This window comes from Malurus melanocephalus, unplaced genomic scaffold (assembly GCF_030028575.1).
Source record: "Malurus melanocephalus ecotype Western Australia unplaced genomic scaffold, MMel_1.1 scaffold_94, whole genome shotgun sequence".
Lineage (NCBI taxonomy): Eukaryota > Metazoa > Chordata > Aves > Passeriformes > Maluridae > Malurus > Malurus melanocephalus.
The window spans coordinates 670,574-687,782 of NW_026623326.1; positions in this window are offsets into that span (position 1 = coordinate 670,574).

Below are 17,209 nucleotides of genomic sequence, written 5' to 3' on the forward strand. Positions count from 1 at the left end.
CAGTCTTCTCCTGTCAGCTGTCCCAGGAGAAAGCTGGGCTTTTAGCTTTTTCATAAAACCTTGTCTTTGATGCCTTTGGTCCTAATGTTYATTGTTCACCATCCCTTGAAGCCAGGGATTTTGGTTCCTTTCTTTGGGTTTTTGCTTCAGTCTGCTCAGCATTTTGTAGCTGGTGTCACCATATTACACCTCTTGGGGTGCACTGACCTGTTGGGTGGAAAACGAGCAGAGAAGTCATCCCAGTGATTTTAAAAGATRCATCTAGACAGAACCTGCTCAACTCAGAAAGTTTTGAGCCTCTTTTCAGCTTGTTAGGGAGGAGCAGGCACTTTTCCTTGCAGAGGTGTGTTTTCATGCCTACTGCATCCTGCTGTGGCTGGGAGGGGATGTTTCCAGGTCAGAGTAGCTCCACCATCCACTTGGTGCACTTTGTGCCTTCTTTCCTCTGACTCTGGATTTCTTGGCTTGGATTCCTCTGCTCTGGGCCCYTCCTYGGTGGGTCTCTYACAGCTGTGACATTCACTCTGAGGWGGATATTGCCTCCAGCAATTTATTTTACCAGTCTCATGTTGCAACTTGCAGTGACACCAGTCACGGGATTTACTTTGCCTTTTCAGTCTCCACTGTTTTTCCAGGTTTCTGCTGTGCTTTCTCTTGATTCAGACTGTCAAACTCTTGCCAATTTTGTCTTCTTCCCCATGGCTTCCCATTATCAGTGCTGTGCTTGGAGTCCAAGTGCCCTTCATGCCCCAGAAYTGCAAGATAAGTAAACTTAGAAAATCATTAGGGCGGACTTTGACCGCTCCTGTCTCCATCAAAGACTAGGATTAAATTAAGTCCCTTTGATAAACTGAGCTGATGGGCCAATTTGGATTGCACATGTGGTACTATGAGCCTCGAGGGGCTTATGATTAAAAGACATGAGAGAACACAATTATTTAGAGAGCTACCAGGAGATTGCTGTAGCTCACTAGTCACTTCTTTATCGGAACAAAAGAAGAGCCCAATTCTCCGGGGTGACAGGCAGCTCCTGGGAAGTGTCCGTGAGTCTCTAATTGCTGCGGGAGGTGGGAGCACACTTTGATGTGTGCGATAATGCTGCGGTGGGGTGCTGGGGAGAAAGCCAACTCTGACCATTTCTGTCCCCAAGGCACTTGGTCCAGGAGTCAAACCTGCCACACAGGTGGCTGCTTTATCTCTTTCTACACCTGCTTGGGCTTTTTTTTCCATCATAAACTGCACTTGCCTTTGCAGCAAGATATAGCTCAGCTGGGTTTCTTAGCTGGACTGTGATGGAATCCGGACCTGCACAGGGAGCTCAGTGCAACCAGAGCTGACTCCCTGCAGCAAATCTTCAAGGCTGGGCTGGATCCTGACCCTACAGGAAAAGTCACGTTAGCTTAGGCTCTGCAGCAAGCCCTGAAGATGAGAAATGTCTGACTGGACACAAATACAATTTTGCCTGTYCTTTTTTTTTCTCAGGGTCAGGCTACTGAGTCAGGGCTGGATGGCATATGGAATTGTAGCAAGGCTGTTTTTATTTTTTTTTTTTTCCAAAGGAGCATTCGTGCTGCATTTTAATTACCACATTTAGAACATGTCCAAATAGCTTGAGCTCAAATTGATCTTGTTTTTCAGCCAGGAAGCTTGTTTTCCATCTATTATTATAATAAATGTGCTATTGATAATAGTTTAGGTGCAATACAGGAAAGCTTTGTGTTATGCATCAGCTCTGTAAGCTCAAAATTTTTCTATTATCCATTACTGACATGACAGTTTACAAATATTTAACAAACAAATTACCAGGTTTTCCTTGTTCCCTCTTAGTTTGCAGTCTCAGTCCTTTCAACAGCTGAATTCAGGATTAATGATGATCTTGTTTAAGACGATTGTTTGCTAGCAAACAGGTTTATTCTCTAAACCTACAAGTGCAGTRGAAGAACTAACACTGGCACTTTAAATTAAATCTCATCCTCAAAGCAAATTTTTTAGCTCTATTCCCTCCAATTCTCCTAAGAAGAAATCAGATTTGTCTGGTAAAGTGTTTAGACTTGTTAATAATTTCTTAGTTTATGTAGTCATTTTAAATATAGACACTTAACATGAAGGGCTGGCAAAAGGAGTATTTTTTTCTCTGCCAGCCCTGAGCTTGCTGGGCCTATTCGGGCTGTAAATGTTTTAAAATCCTTTCTGAGCACAATCAGGGGAGCAAAGAAACCACCTTGCCTTTAGGGAAAAGTGAGATTCAGAAGGGCCAGCTGGATTTGGTCCCCCCTAAAGCACTAAGGTGGCTCTGGAAAGCATTCAGCCCAGGTCCTGGGAGTGGTAAAACACATCCACACTTTGCAGGAGCTTCTCCTCCACCTGCTCCAGGTCTGAGCACAGGCTGAAGGGCACAGAAAGGGCTGATGACCAATATCTGCCTGGAAAGGTTSTTCCTGCTGGAGATGGCTGCAGGTGAAGCAAGGAAGGTGCTGCACCCCCTGGRAAAGCYTGGTGCATCCCCAGGGGAATCAGGRGCATCTTCTGGGAGAAAGCACCRGAACAGAGACTGAAAAAATGTGTGAAGCACGCCCTTCAGAGCACGTCCTGGGCACTGGGCCATCCCTGCTCTGCGTTTCTGATCTTGGGCTTTGCGTGCACAATACAGGAATTCACTGCTCTGTGGGCCTGGCTTTGGAGATGAGAAGTGAATTTGTTCTCAAGAAGAGTCACTCTTTGTTGGCAGAAAATCTGTGAGTTGGGTTCCTCGAGGGCATAGTGTTTGAAAATCACAGATGATTAAAAGATAACACATTTAAGGGTTAGTTTTGTTTTGTGCTTTTTTTTTCTCAGTTTTTTTTTGTTTGTTTGTTGTTTTTTTGTTTTGTTTTGTTTTTTGTTTTGGTTAATTCTTGTGGACAGTATTTTTTGTTTGCCTTTTGGGTATGACAAACTGAATGCCACACAAATTTCTGCACAACTGTCCTGGCCACAATTTTTTTATTTTAATGCAGGAAAATCTGAGWGTCTCCTTAAAAGAGTAGGGCACCCACCTGAGTTCCAAAATACTWAATTTCACACTAGTAAAAATTACTAAATTTGGCAAGTCCGAGTATAGCATATCATATTGATCTTAAACAAAAATAAGCCAAATCAAACCAGACTTGATGAAACAGAATAAAAGCATGCTTGGCTTGAAATAATGTGTTAATAGAGAGTATTTCTTCATTACATTTTATTTGATAAGCAATAAACCCACAAACTCACAGTGCATAGAGTCTGTATGTGTCCTCTGCTAATTTCCCATCGTCGTTTGCAATGCAAGCACTCATTACTCACTTCCCTTGGAGCCAGCTTGGAGCAGCAGGGACAGGGGCACAGCTGAGTATGTCAGCATCTCTGCACATGAGTTTTCAACCCATAAATATGGACATCTTAGCCTGGTATTTARGCCTTCATCTCACTTCTTTTTAAGGCTTACTTAACACTTTTCCAGTTGATTGATACAGCATCAATCAYGGTAATATGCCAGCTATGATGTTCCTGTTAATAACTGCTGAGGAGATGGGTGGCTCAGGGCCCTGAGCTGAGCACAAGCATTTTCCTTGCAAATGCCAGGGAAGATTTACTGACAAMAACTTGAAAATGTGTGGGGCAGCAGCAAGAAACCATCATCCCACCCTCAAACACCTCCCATCTCGGGGATATGCCTGTCACTGGAGTTACATCTGCAGCTTTTTTTTTTGCCCTGGGGGTTAAGGCTTGGAGGAAAAACATGCTCATATGYAAGTTTGTGAAGTGCAGCTACCAGCTGGACAGACCAAGGGTAAACTGGCTCCAATTACCTGCTTTGCTTACACCAACTGCTGTGTATTACAAATCAAGCCACTCACAAGGAACCAAACTATTAAGCTGCTTTCTCATAATCATTAACTATAGTGATRCCATCACTCATGTTTGTAATCTATGAACTGTCCTGTGATAGCTGATTTAGCTGATTTACTTTTTTTCAGTTCAGTGAATTGTGATGGTGAGGCTGTGAACAATGTTGGCAARTGATTCCTGGAGGGACCTGCTTCTGCAGGTCTGAGCTGGTGAAATCCCCTTTTCATGACACAGAGCCAGCACAGTGACCTCACAGGTACAAATTTACTGTCCCCACTATCCTCCTGGCCATCCTGTCCAGTCTGGGAAAAGCTCTACCCAAATGTGTCCTGCAGGAGAAGGTCAGGTAAATATTTGATACCCTGACAGTCACTTAAAGAAGATTTCAGGCCAAAAGGATGTCACCCTAAAGACTTCCTCTGGCATGCTGAGCACCCCAAAACTTTGCTGGGATCCATCACTGTGGGTACTGATTTCTCTCTGTTTTGCCATCCCTAATGTGTTTAGGTTCAGAGTGACAGCACAGTGAGAGGGCCTCTTAAACCCTTCCCAGGGCAAAGGCAGCAGCTATGGGAAACCCCATGTTTTCTCAGACCTCTCCCAATCCACCCCACTGATGTTCAACCTTCCTTACACACCTCTGCCMTCTCCTGCTGCTGGGTAGGGCAGCAAAATGGGTCAGAAAAGGAAAAGTCCTTCAAAGCTGCTCATCCCACCATGGTCGGTTATTGCCCAGGTTAGTCATGACCTGAAGACTGAGCTTCCAAAAGGATTTGCCACCATGGCACCTGGGCCAGCCCTGCACAGTTTGTCCCATTGCTGCTTTTGGGACAGATGTGTCCCAGTTGCTCAGTCTCCTCACACGAGGCCATGAGTGTGATCACATCACTGACAGATGCTCCACAGCCATCTGGATCCAGAGTAGAAGTGACAAATCTCCCCCACACACTGCCACACCTTCCACGAGATTTTGATGAATGAGATCTTTATTGGCTGTTGGGCTAATTAAATAGAAGTTGCRTCAGCTTCTAGCTGACAGGCTTTAATTGCTCCTGAGCAGATTTTGAGAGGACCAGATGAATACGAAAATAAAAGGAAACACTATAGATTGGATCCAAAGATTTCTCTGACTGCAATGTGCTTCAGCTGGAAGTTTGTTCCACCTTCCCCTGGGGAACGGGGATAGGACTGGGGGTCCCTGTGCTACAAGAGTGCTGTAAGGAAAGTAAAAATTAACATAGATTACAAAAAGGAAAAATTAGTATCCTGGTTTTAGATAAGAATTTCTGAAGTCTGGTCTTTTCCCACAGATTTGGAGGTGCTGTGCTCTCAGGCTGCCCAGCCCTCTTGGCCTCTTGCTGCCATTTCCTCAAATGAGCAGGGTAGGGGGCTGATCTGATCTCTCCTCCAGGCTCCTGCCTAAACCYCCAGGTGGGGTATGTGAATGACTCAATAGAGTCACTGACAGAAAAGGTTTCTGGGTATCCAAGTTTCAGATTGGTCCAGAATGGAGATGGACCTGGAACAMAGAACATGAAAAAGTTAACTGAAATTAATGACCAAGCCCTCGATGACTTCTGTGGTGTCATGTTTTCCCCAGTGGACTCTGCAGCCTATATCTGGGCACATTCAGCCTCAGGGGCTTGTTCCATGTTTAATTTATGGTGTGATGAATGGGTTCTTAGCATACAATGCATTTAATTCCATTTTGGCCTGATTTATGGTGTGGTGTGGTGTGATCTGCACGTGAAGTTGTTAATTCAGTAGGTGGTGACTCTGATCAGTATATGGAGTGTGACCGAAGAGATGATAAATTCGATTCCAAAGGTGATGCATCAATTTCAGTGTGAAGCRTGTCAAATTTATCACATGGCACATTGGTTTCAGTGCATGACACCCCAGCCATGGCAGTGCCAGGCCAGTTAAGAGGAATACTTTCACTGCATCACCAGCGGTCCCCTACATCCACCACCTCCTCAGCAGAAAATGGTCCTGGATATTTGTCTTTCATTTGATCTTGCAGGACTTGAAGAAAGCCAAAGAAATGGCCCATCAGGTGCTGGTCAAAATATTTGTCTTCAATTTAAGGCATGCACCARGTAAGARCTTTTGATAYCCCAYCTAATTTCAGGTCTCAGGAAGATGYTGCTCCTYCTGGGAATCTCAGCACCAACCAGCAAATTGGCTTAATTTTAAGTCCATTTCATGACTCAGTATCTTTGCTTTTAACTCAGTGTCTGGCTGATCCACGCTGCTGAATGGGGATGTGGGATTTGGGTCCTCTCCAGGAATTCTTCAACATCTGTTACCTCTGAAAGATGTTTAGTAAAACCATCTCTGGAGAAAACCCCTTCTCTTCTCCCTCTCTCCTCATTGGGAATGCTTTTGGGATAAGATTTCCTGGCTGAAATAAAGCCATGTCTTCATTAGGAGCTGCTGGTGGCACTCAAGCAGCAGTTGTTTTTGACTTGGTGCACACGAACAGGACAGCCTGGGGTGTGCTGGGCACTGAGGGGCTCCCAATACCCACGGTGCCCACCCCATTCCCCATCCTCACACTCCATTTCACCAGCACCATTGAATCCAGCCTGGCACAGCACAGCACAGCATGGAAAGCCACTGAGGCAGCCAMGAAAGACATGAGAGGGCTGATGAGAGGATTTGGTGACAAGCTGGGCAAGAAGTAATTACTTTTCTTCTACTGTCCTCTGTGGCAGTGAGGATAAATGCAATGCAGTAGCAGCAGTGAGTGGCAGGTTCACTGGGCTGCAATTTATAACATTCTCTTCCCCAGAAACTCACTGGAGGGCATTATGAAGTTAGCTTTGTAAAAGGAGATAAAATTATGGAGGGTCACTGTGGAAAAGTGTTTGGAAACCCTCARAAGATGGGCTGCTTTCCTTTCTCCAACTCTCATTGAGCTCTGAGGGAGGGTTGGTGCTCATACACCAGATATTAAATTCAATCCAGTGAGAAGGAGCAGATGCTGATGTGCCAAGCCTGTCTGCCACCATGTCTAATGCATAAGGATGGCTGAAAAATCTTCCATCAAAATGTTTTGATTTTTCTTGAAGCAAAAATAAACTTCTACTGGAACAAAACAACGAACCTTCAGGGCAGAAAACTTCTGGCTGAGAAAACTTTGTCTTCAGACTGTTGATAAAGGGTTGCTGCTGTCAGAGGGGATAAAGAGGAGGATGTTTTTCATCAGTCATGTTAATCTGATCTATCCCTGCATGCAGGCTTGTGCAGGCAGATAAAATAAAACAGATCCTGATACGCTGATGGGCCAAACTCTATCAGTTTTCAAGGGACTTTGAGCTGTGTGGATRGAGAGGCAGGGAGGGATTTGCTTTGAATTTACCCCCTGGTGAAGGGTGTTAAGGACTGGGAAARGCACTTGGGCTAATGTGCATCTGCTCTGCCTGGAGGGAGCTGTTTGCAGGCTTGGTCAGTGCCCTGTGCTCCCAACACCTCCACAGCAGTCAGGTCATGCTGCTCCTGCTGCGCTCAGCCGGGTCATGAGAGGGTGTTTCATTTAACTGATAATCCATGGTGAAGCGTTTTCTGTGAACCATAGGTCCTGGGAGGTTTGAGGTCTGTCTCTCTCTTTGACATGAGGCATTTGAGATCGGCTGAGTTCCAGGCTTTTTTCTGTACCTCACTTTTAAAAGGGTGAAAGTTGTAAAATTTGGACAGTTCCTTATTTCTTTTGATTCAGCTTTCCCCGATTTTCACCACCAGCATCTGGCTTTGGCACATTTTTAATGTACAGCTTCAGCTTGCACACAGAATTGAAATTTTCAGCCATACTGTTCAAGCTTTGTAAGTGGTAATTGCATCAACTTAGGATCAATGGAGCAGAATAATATCTGCCCACTATTAACAGCTTAATAAAATTAATAGTGCTGGCTCTGCCATGAATTACTTTAAAATAGAGATTGTAGGATAGTAATGTAAACAATCATTGATTTTTCTTGGGAGAGTACTGCAAATTAGATATGACTCTCTCCAGTGCGCAGTTGATACCAGAAAATGCAGAAAGTGTATCTGAGTACCTTTAAGGTGTGTGGAGAGGGAGAAAGTGAAAGAGGCCCCTGTGGCACTGAGGAGGTGTTTAGATAAATGAAACTAGCCCAGACCAGAAGATGAAAGCTCYGAGCCTCCTGGCACTCGATATTGCTGCCATCCAACCTGACCCAATTAATAACACATTAGTGCAGGACAGGTCTGTTCAATGGTTCAGGTCTGTTAATTGAAATAGTGATTAATGGCATTGGAGGGGATGAGGAATACTTAGAAAAATGACAGGAGTCTTCAGCTCTGCAASGGAGCTGATGCATTACTCGAGGGCGAGGGAGATGGGAGGTGCTTTCATTGCCACTGAGCTCCTGCCAGCACCTCGGCCCTGAGCTCCATGTCAGTGCCAGAATCGCAGAGATGGCAGCTGGAAGGGCCAAATCCAACCTCTGGCCTTGCCCAGGGCACAGGGAGCTGTGTGTGCTCAGTGCCACTGCTGCCTGTGGGGTTTCCATGCTCATGTCTGGCTGCATCCGAATCTGGGCCAAAGGCATCTGGAGTGAAGGTTGGGCTGGGCATGGAGTCACCTGTCCCATGGGCTCAGCACCCACTGCTGCCCTGCAGGGGGACACTGGGGCCTGGCAGCAGCCCGGCTCTGTTCCCACTACTCACACACAGCCGGCATCCGCATTTCTCCTTCCAGAGGCCAATTTTCCTGTCGATTCCAATTAACTCCAGTGCTGAYATCTCAAGGACAGCTCTGAAGGTGGCTTTGCAGAGGAGCAGCAATTTGGAAATGTGTCGTGGGGCGGAGATGGCACTTTAGAGCCCGGCCTTAATTACACCAAATGGCCAGAAAGAGCCGCACAGTGGTTTGAGCTATTGCCATTTGCAGAAGGATTCTGCTGCAAGATTCCCTTCAGTCCTGCTCCATCCTGGTGCCTTTCCTTTACAGCAGTGCCTGTGCTTGAACTCTGGGCTCAGCACAGGGACGGGGCATGTGACACACACCCTGGGGTTTTCCTGGCAAAAACAAGCCTTYCCTTTCTTGTCCCTGTTCAATATGCACCCTGCAGCTGGTGCATGAGCATGCCAGGGAGGGGGCCAGTCGCCTTTGCTTCCAGGGAGCCAGGGCAAGCAAGCAGCTCATCCCAAACCATGGCCCCCTGGCAGTAGGGAATGAAGCATTGTTGCTTCAAAATCTGCTCTGCCCTGGTCCTTTCTGCCATTTCCATCAGCCCCATGAAAGCTGAGGGGAGCTCTCTCCCTGTGCTTTGAGCCAGCCATACAGACAGACCTCCCTCCTGGTGCCTGTGTGACCCTGAGAATTCACCCAGTCTGAAATACCCAAATCCACGAGTTTTTGGAGGACAGTGTGGCTAATGGGGACGGTTTGGGCACCTTCATTCCTGGCAGAGGCTGCAAGAGCAGCAGACACACTGTATTTGTTTTCCAGTCCTCAGAGGGAAAGGGACAGAACTTCAAGAGCAGCAGCAACACCAGGGAGAAGCGGGTTCAGAAGGACAAGCCAAAGCACAGCTTTTAACGTGGGGAATAATAAATGAATAGAMAGACCCACAGCGCTGCAATAAAACATCCCTTAAATCCTTTGTTTTCATTTTGGATGATAAAGGAAAATCATTAAGGCTCAATTAGTCATGAGAGACAGGGGTCCTTCCGCATTGCACCGGCTTGAGAAAGCGCCTCCTGCTCAAGAGCACATCCTCCCCATGCAGCGTGGGWTCATTAAATATCAAACACTTTATTTGTGCCATTTGCATTGCTTATTGTGCCCTTGTGTGGGACGGAGACTCGGCTGCGATAATWGATGGACGTGGATTTAAAGGCGCTGGGATCTCTGAGGTGGGGAAAGGAAGGAGCAGCTCTGAGCGGCGGCTGCCGGGGCTGCTTCAGCAGCACAGCGGGATAGAGGAGGAGATAAAGGGGGAATCRGTGACAGATGAGTTCAGGTGACCCTGACACGAGGACATGAGGGTTTTGAGTGCATTACCTTTCACTTGGGGATGGAGAGGAGCAGAGAGGGTGGGTGACTGCCAATGCTGGACCCGTGATGAGACACAGATGTGCCACTGGCCCCAGCGTGTCACTGGGATGAACTGGTGTTTCCTCCCTGCTGTGCTGGGGGGAACTTTGCTGCAGGGAGCTGTGCACATGAGCACGAGGCCTTTAAATATTTAAAAACTAACGGATGATGTTGAGATCCTGGGCAAGAGGCTGAGAAGGTTCCCAAAGCCCTGTGCACACTGGCCCTGCTGCCAACCCTGGCTGAGTGGCTGCTGGAACTCTTGGCAGTGCCATAGCAGACAGAGGACACCCCAAGAGGAAATAAAGTAAATAGCCCGTTTAAAAAATCCTCCACATCAGAACAAGCTCCCCAAATCCCGCTCTCTCCCCAGAAGTGGCCGTGCTGCACAGAGGCTGTGATTTGTTGTTGCTACCACGGGAAATGTAAAGCACAGCAGCAGAGCATCCCTTACTGCTTTATWACCCTTCCCACTCCCTTCATTTCTTTGCTGAGACTGCAATAAAAGAGCAGAGAAATGATGGCTGTGCCACTGTCCCTGAGCTCGGGGTGAGCAGAGAGTCAGAGCCCCAGGGTGTCCCTAGAGAGGAGCTGCCACCAGCACAGGGCACAGCGTGGGGATGAGCACACAGGGCTCGTTTTGGCACATGAGAGCCTGTGATGGGGCAGAGAGAGCAGCTCCAAGCAGCCACCTCAGGGACAGGTCACACTCTGGGGACAGGCTGTGCCACAGGGTTTCAGCAGGAGCAGGTCAGGAATAGGATGGGGAACAGGGAAGGAGGGTGCTCATGCTGCCACAGGCACACGGACAGCTCTGGAAGGAAAAGCCTGACTGAACCTGCCCAGCCCAAAGCAGAAGGGATCTGCTGGGGCTCTGGGACTCAGGGATTTAATTTTTTCCTCTCTGTGCAATTTTTTCCTCCCTGCAAGCAGGGACTGCAGCAGGCTAAACAAATAAAGGGCTGTAATGTAATCCTAGACATATGCTCTTGAATTCACATTTAGAGTGCAAACCATAATGTTTTGGTTTATTATTTAATTACAGAGCTTGTAAATGTAAATCGATTTAGACCCTTAATTTTAGGAAGCGTGAATTACCTTCTATTCCTGGTTTAAAATTCAGGTGGAACTTCCATGTCTGCCTGCAGCACATTTGGGGTGTGCAACAGAGCTGGGTGAGCCAGGCATTTTCACCACTCTGCCTTCTCAYTTGCAGAAGGTGGGCCAATTACATTTTAATGTAAAGTGTCTAAAATCAATTAAGTGGCAGAGCACAAGGAGTTGGTTTCAGACCTTCTTCCCCCAGCAGCACTTTGCAAACTGATAACTTCCCTGGTGAAAATCAGCAGAAAATTGAGTCCCCACTCACCAGTTTTTCTTTTGCACCTGAAAAGAAAAATCCTGTATTTCTGGGAATGTTCCCCTATTAGAAATWGTTTGCCTAATATTAATTATGTCAGACAAACCCCCAATGGCTCAGSGCCTCCCTGGCTTGAAATGTGAGCTCTGTTCCTGCACAGTACCAGGAGCACAGGTCTCATTTTGAAATCTGTCAAAAGGCTTGAGCCCATGTGTGGGGCTGGTGCTGCAGTATGCCAATAAACCGATCCCACTTGGGCTGACTGAGGCTTCAAAACACTAAAAACTGAGCAGAAACCCTTTTGAGGACTCGATCTGAGTCCCCTGCCCTTGGGTCAGCTCCTGCAGTAGTTGTGGGGTGCCCCCACAGCAGGAGGGCAGTGCCCACGTGGCCCCAGCGAGCCCAGGGTGCCYGAGCCGTGTGTCCCCTGGATGTGACCCTGGGACCTGCCACCAACCAATAGCACAGTCAATCAGGGGAATGGATTCCCTGCCCAAGCCAGGTGCCAGCAGSAGCTCTGCCTCTTGGGAATGGAAGGGTTATTTGGAAAAGCCCACTGCTGGGTGTTTGCATCCCCATCCCTGCAGAGCTGTTCAGGTTGGTATCACCAAGCACTGATGTGCAGCCTCCTGCCCTGGGAGGCACAGATTGCTCTGGGGGTTTGGGATGTGATCCTGGAAGTCCTTCCCTGCTGCCTGCCTGGTGACCACACCAATGGGACCAAGGCAGCTTTGGGGATGTTTTGCTTTATCCCATGAGAAGGGGCCCGAAAGCAAAGTGCATCGTTTGTCTCCATGACCAGAGGAAAAAAGTCCTTCATTTTCTGTATCTGTTTTGAACTGTATTTAACTGAGGCTGCTCATCCCCTGCAATTCCCATCTCCTCAGGCTGCCTCCCAGCATCAGTGATGTTTGCAGGCAGCTGGTCAGAGCAGAGAGTGATCCACATGGACACTGCACATGGACTCATTTAAATCCATTATTCACCATGCAGGCAGACCCCAGCCAAAATGGAGGAGGGAGGCTGCAATCACATTGATACCTTACCAGGCATGTGCACACTCCCACCTGGCTTTGGAGCAGCAAGGTATGGATGGTGTAACCTCTAGGTCAGCTCTTGTAAACAAAACTCCTGCTTGTTCCATGCTGAGGAAATTGTTTTTCTGAGAGAGGAGTCTGTGGAGGGTCATGCCAGGATTGGTAACATATTCTGTGGATGTACTSAGGAATAAGTGTACAACTTTTCTACCTCATGAGCATCATGTTTTAGCAAAGTCTGGGGGTTTTTCTTCCTTTGCAATGTCATACGATTTTAAACTGTCCTTTCAAGCAGATGCACAGTTGGTGTCTGGATAGATGATACAACATAAAGTAATGACCATCTGAGATTCCTATCCATCTGGATTCACAAATAAAAAATGAGAGCAAAGCACCTTCCCAGGAGAAGGGAGGTGAGGGGGCTGAGCCCATCAGCAACAAAGTGCAATAAACAGTGTAAGATGTCAGAGTCCACACAATGGGCCACTCTTGGTCCCTCACTACAATTCAGTGACATAAAAATACCCCTGTTTGAGTCTGRGCTGTTTACACAGCTGAAGCATAAATATTTAGATTTGCAAGAGAAACGCTTGCTCAGCCAAAATCKCTGTGAGATCTCTGGAGTCAGCAGTGGGGGGCGGAGAGAGGCCCAGCATTTCCTTAGAAAAAAAGAAAATCGATAATAATTAAAGCAGGGAGYTCTGTTTCCACAGAGAGCTCGGCGCTTATGTAAAACTGACTCGGCTCYGTTCTTCGGGGGTGTGGAAAACTCCCTCGAGGGTGAGCCAAAGCTGCACAACCAGGGCCACAGTGGGGACCTCACTGTCACAGGGATTGGGACGTGGTGGGGGTGATGGAGGGTGCAGACATTGCTGGAGGTCCTGGGGGAGCCACAGGCACCTCCATGAAGCAATTCCAGCCTGTGGGACAGYGAGGAGTTGGGCCAGTGCATTTTCTGTCTGTCAGGTGCTCTGTGAGTGATGTGTCTGYCATTGCCCTGGCCAGGAACCACTGCATTTCCACAAATTGCCTTTTSCCCCTCGCATTTTGCTACCATGAAGTTGGCTGTGAATTCCAGATCATTTTTGATTGCCTCTTGGCAGGGGAAAGGAAGACTTTCACTGTTCTTCGGTATTAGACAGACAGGTAAAGCAGCCCCTGTGCCAGGGAGGGGATGGAGAACCAAGCTGGCTCCTTCCCAATGAATGACAGCAGCCTCCTTCCTAGAAAAAAAATGKTTAAATGGATTTTATTTCAGGTAAACCCTCACTTTAGGAAAACCATAAGGTCCGGCAGTTATTAAAAAGAGGATTTCTACAAATGGTGTGTCTTCATTATGTCAGGAAACCTCTGTGCAGAGATTTGCAGAGGAACCCAGCCATCCATCTCCACGCACAATTCCTCAATAGCCCATTTGCTTCAAAGACTTTTATAGACTTTTACTACTACATGAATCCTCAGACACTTATTTTTTAGGCTCCAGGGGATCCATTGAAAAAGAAATTAGTTTTCTGAAGTTTTATGACAAAGGTTTTGCTCTGGATAAAAGCTTCTTCACAAAGATGACTTTGGCAGGTCTGTTCTTATGGCTGCCACAGGSTGTGAGGCATGGGTAGAATTTTAGGTCCCAGAAATAAATAATATATTATATATTTATTTATTATCACAGACCATGGGGATGGAAAAACCTAAAAAGAAACAGGCAAAACTAGCAATARTAAAACCCTTTCTCCCCATTTCCATGATCCTATGCAACATTTAAGCCACACAAGGGCAAGGCAAACTCACAACAGTCAGGGAACATTTCATACATCAAGTGCTTATTTTGGGAGGGAGCCAAGTCTCTTCTTATTTCACTTTCCTAAGGATTGGAAGTTTCCAAAAGCAAATCAGATGCCTTGAAAAATAAGCTAATGTGAGTATGGGGATGTCACACACATCCACTGCAAAACAGGCATTCAGGGGAGTCTCCAGCAATCCAAATGCTCCTGGCTTGTGTTGCTCCAGGATAATGGTGATCTGTGGAAGCTGGAGCAATAAATGGGCTTTGCTTAATAAAAATATAAAGGGTTTGGTGCAATCCTGCTCCTGCTGGAGTCTGTCAAGATGACATTTCACTGCCTCAACCTTCAGTTGGTTTGTTTTGCTTGCCCTGCCCTCTCCGTTCTGGCAAAGCTCCACGAGCAGCAGTGGAATCACAGGGAGTCCATGGAAAACCAGGAACCCTCTCACCATCCCTGCACCCATCCAAAGGACATCTCCAGACCTTCACAGCCCGGYAGCTCTGCCTCAGAAACTGCAACTGGCAGTAAAACAGGGCAATTAGCCCTAATCATCCTGAACTATCACAAGTTCTCCTCCATCCTGGCTTTTCTGCCTCTCCTCCCCCAGAACTTTGCTCTCTCGTTAATCGAAACAGAACCTTTCTGTCACCAYTGATTGCATCGCCCGACATCAGCTGCCTGGAAGGATAAAAAGAAAAGATGGAAAGTGTGTGCTTTTGGTACAAATAAATAGGTGCCAGAGGAGGTAATTTAATTATGCAGTAATTGAATTAGGTAGGAAAAACTGCATTATGCCCAGAAAAYATCTGCCCTGATGATCGATTTGAGGCACAGCCCCTGTTTGGCCAAGTGATGGGGTTTGTTTGGGAGGGGTGGGAGCAGCTCCCATCCATGCCATCGGGATCATTGTGGATACCTCATCCCCCCACCCCTTTTTGGCAAATTGGCCTGCTGGCAGAGAGAGGCTGGCATTAAAATGCTCTTGTTGTTCGCTACAGATTTTCTGTGCAAGAAAAAATTACTATAGAGCAGATGAGCCTGATGACTGAGCTGTGTCCCTCCATTACTGCACCTTCTGTGGAATTAAATGGAACAAAATAGAACAATTAATGGAAAAAAAGGAAAAGCTCACCATGAATGTGTTACTGAAAAGTAAAAGCTCTGAGGAGTTTTTATGAGAGGCAAAAAATATGGATTTACAGCAAATGAAAGGTTTCAGGGAGGTCCCAGAGCCAAGTGCCCTCACGACGTGCCACAGCCCCAGCACACCTCTAATTAGGATGAATTTCCCTTCTTCTGGAGTTAATGCATTATGTATTGAAACCATTTGTGTTCATTTGTAGCAAATAATTACTTTTAAATGTTATCATTCATATGGATTATTTGACTTCTCTATTAATTCTATGAATAATTGTTTAAAAGATGGTGTTGAGGCTGGTGGAAAGCACCACCCTTGTGCTGTTGACATGGTGTAGCAGCTCCCTGTGGTTGGGCCAGCTGATGGATGGTGTGGGCACCCCCAGAGACCCAGCCCGAGCCCTCCATCCCCAGCAGCTTCCCCTTGGAGACCAGGGGTGCATTGATGCTGGAATCACCACTGCCTCTCTCCTAATTGCTGGGAAATGCTCTGATTTCCATGCAAAGCTGCACCCCTGTCCTTGCTTCCCCTTGCTGTAAATTTTCCGTCCCACGACACATAAAAGCAAAAGCAATCTTCTTAATCACGGCACCTGAGAGCACAAACAGAGGTACAAGGCGAGAGGCGCAGGGCAACGAGCTCCTCTCTTGTGTGCCCTTCAATCTGCCTTGATAAATGGAGATTTTGCCGGGAGATTTTTCATGCATGAGCATTAAAAGGGGAGCAAGGCTATTTTCCTTCCTTGCAAGGAGAGACAAAAGAGCTGTGCTGTCCAACTCAGCAACATCAGTCTTTATTTCAATGGGGAAAATTAAATAAATGCATACAAGGCTGGAAGGAGGGAAAAGCCTTCAGAAAAGGGTTTAAAATAATTATTTCTGGKGTTCTTCATGTCCTCCTGCTGCTTCAGCCAAGTCCATAAGGCATTAGGCAAACACATGGACCCGGTAACCATCCCACCAGCAGCCCTTGGCTGGGCACTCAATGCTCCCACACACCAAGCTGCCAAAATTTTTTAAAAGTAACCTCTCAATTAACAGATTCTTTTAGAAAAATTTACTCTGGGTAAATCCAAAGGGAGAACTTAAAAGCTCGCAGTGTTTAATTTGATCAAGGCTTTAATAACCTCTGGCTGGATTAGTACGTGGCACTGCTGCGCTCCTGGGAGTGGGGCTGCAACTCCCAGCACCCCGTGTTTGCTGTGTTTGAGTCATTTCCCCACCGAGCTCAGGTGTTTGCAAGGTAAAAGGACATTGTGGGGTTTCAGTGGCTCCTCTGGGGGTCCTGCCAGCACCGAGCCCCCCACTGGCACCAGGAGGTGCCAGGAAAGTGAAGAAGACAAGCCTGGCAGAGCCACTGTCCTGGGCTGGAGCAGGAGGGGCTCTGTGGGGTGACTGAGGGGCTCAGTGGGGTCGGGGGCAGAAGGGGATGGGGCTCAGCCCCCCTTGCATCCTGTGCCATCACGCTGCTGTCTTTGTGGCGGGGCTTCTCCTGGGAAGGCGWCACACACCGCGCACCAGACAGGGATTTCGCCTCCCCTTAAATCACGGGAAGATGATTTAAGGAACTGAAAGCTTCAATCCAGGGCTTCGAACTGAAAAGACACATTGATTTTCTGTAGCTGRTGGAATAAAAGAATTACTGTGGCACAAAAAATAAGGAAGCAAACCTTGTTCCAAAAGCCACCTTGGCACGTGCTGTGCATCGGTGGGGCYGGAGAGGATCCTCCTGTGGCTCAACCTGCACAAACTGGATGTTTTTGGGAGCACAGCCCGATGCCCAGAGTGGGAGCAGGGCAGTGATGAGGTCACTCCTTTTGGGAGCACAGAGTCTCGGCTCCGCTCTGGGGTTTGGGGACCGATCTCCATCCCTTAAAGAAGGGCCACAAACGCCGGTGGATGGGGAAGCAGCGAGCCGGGGTCTCTCCTCGTCCCGGGGCTCTCCAGCTGCTGGCAGCAG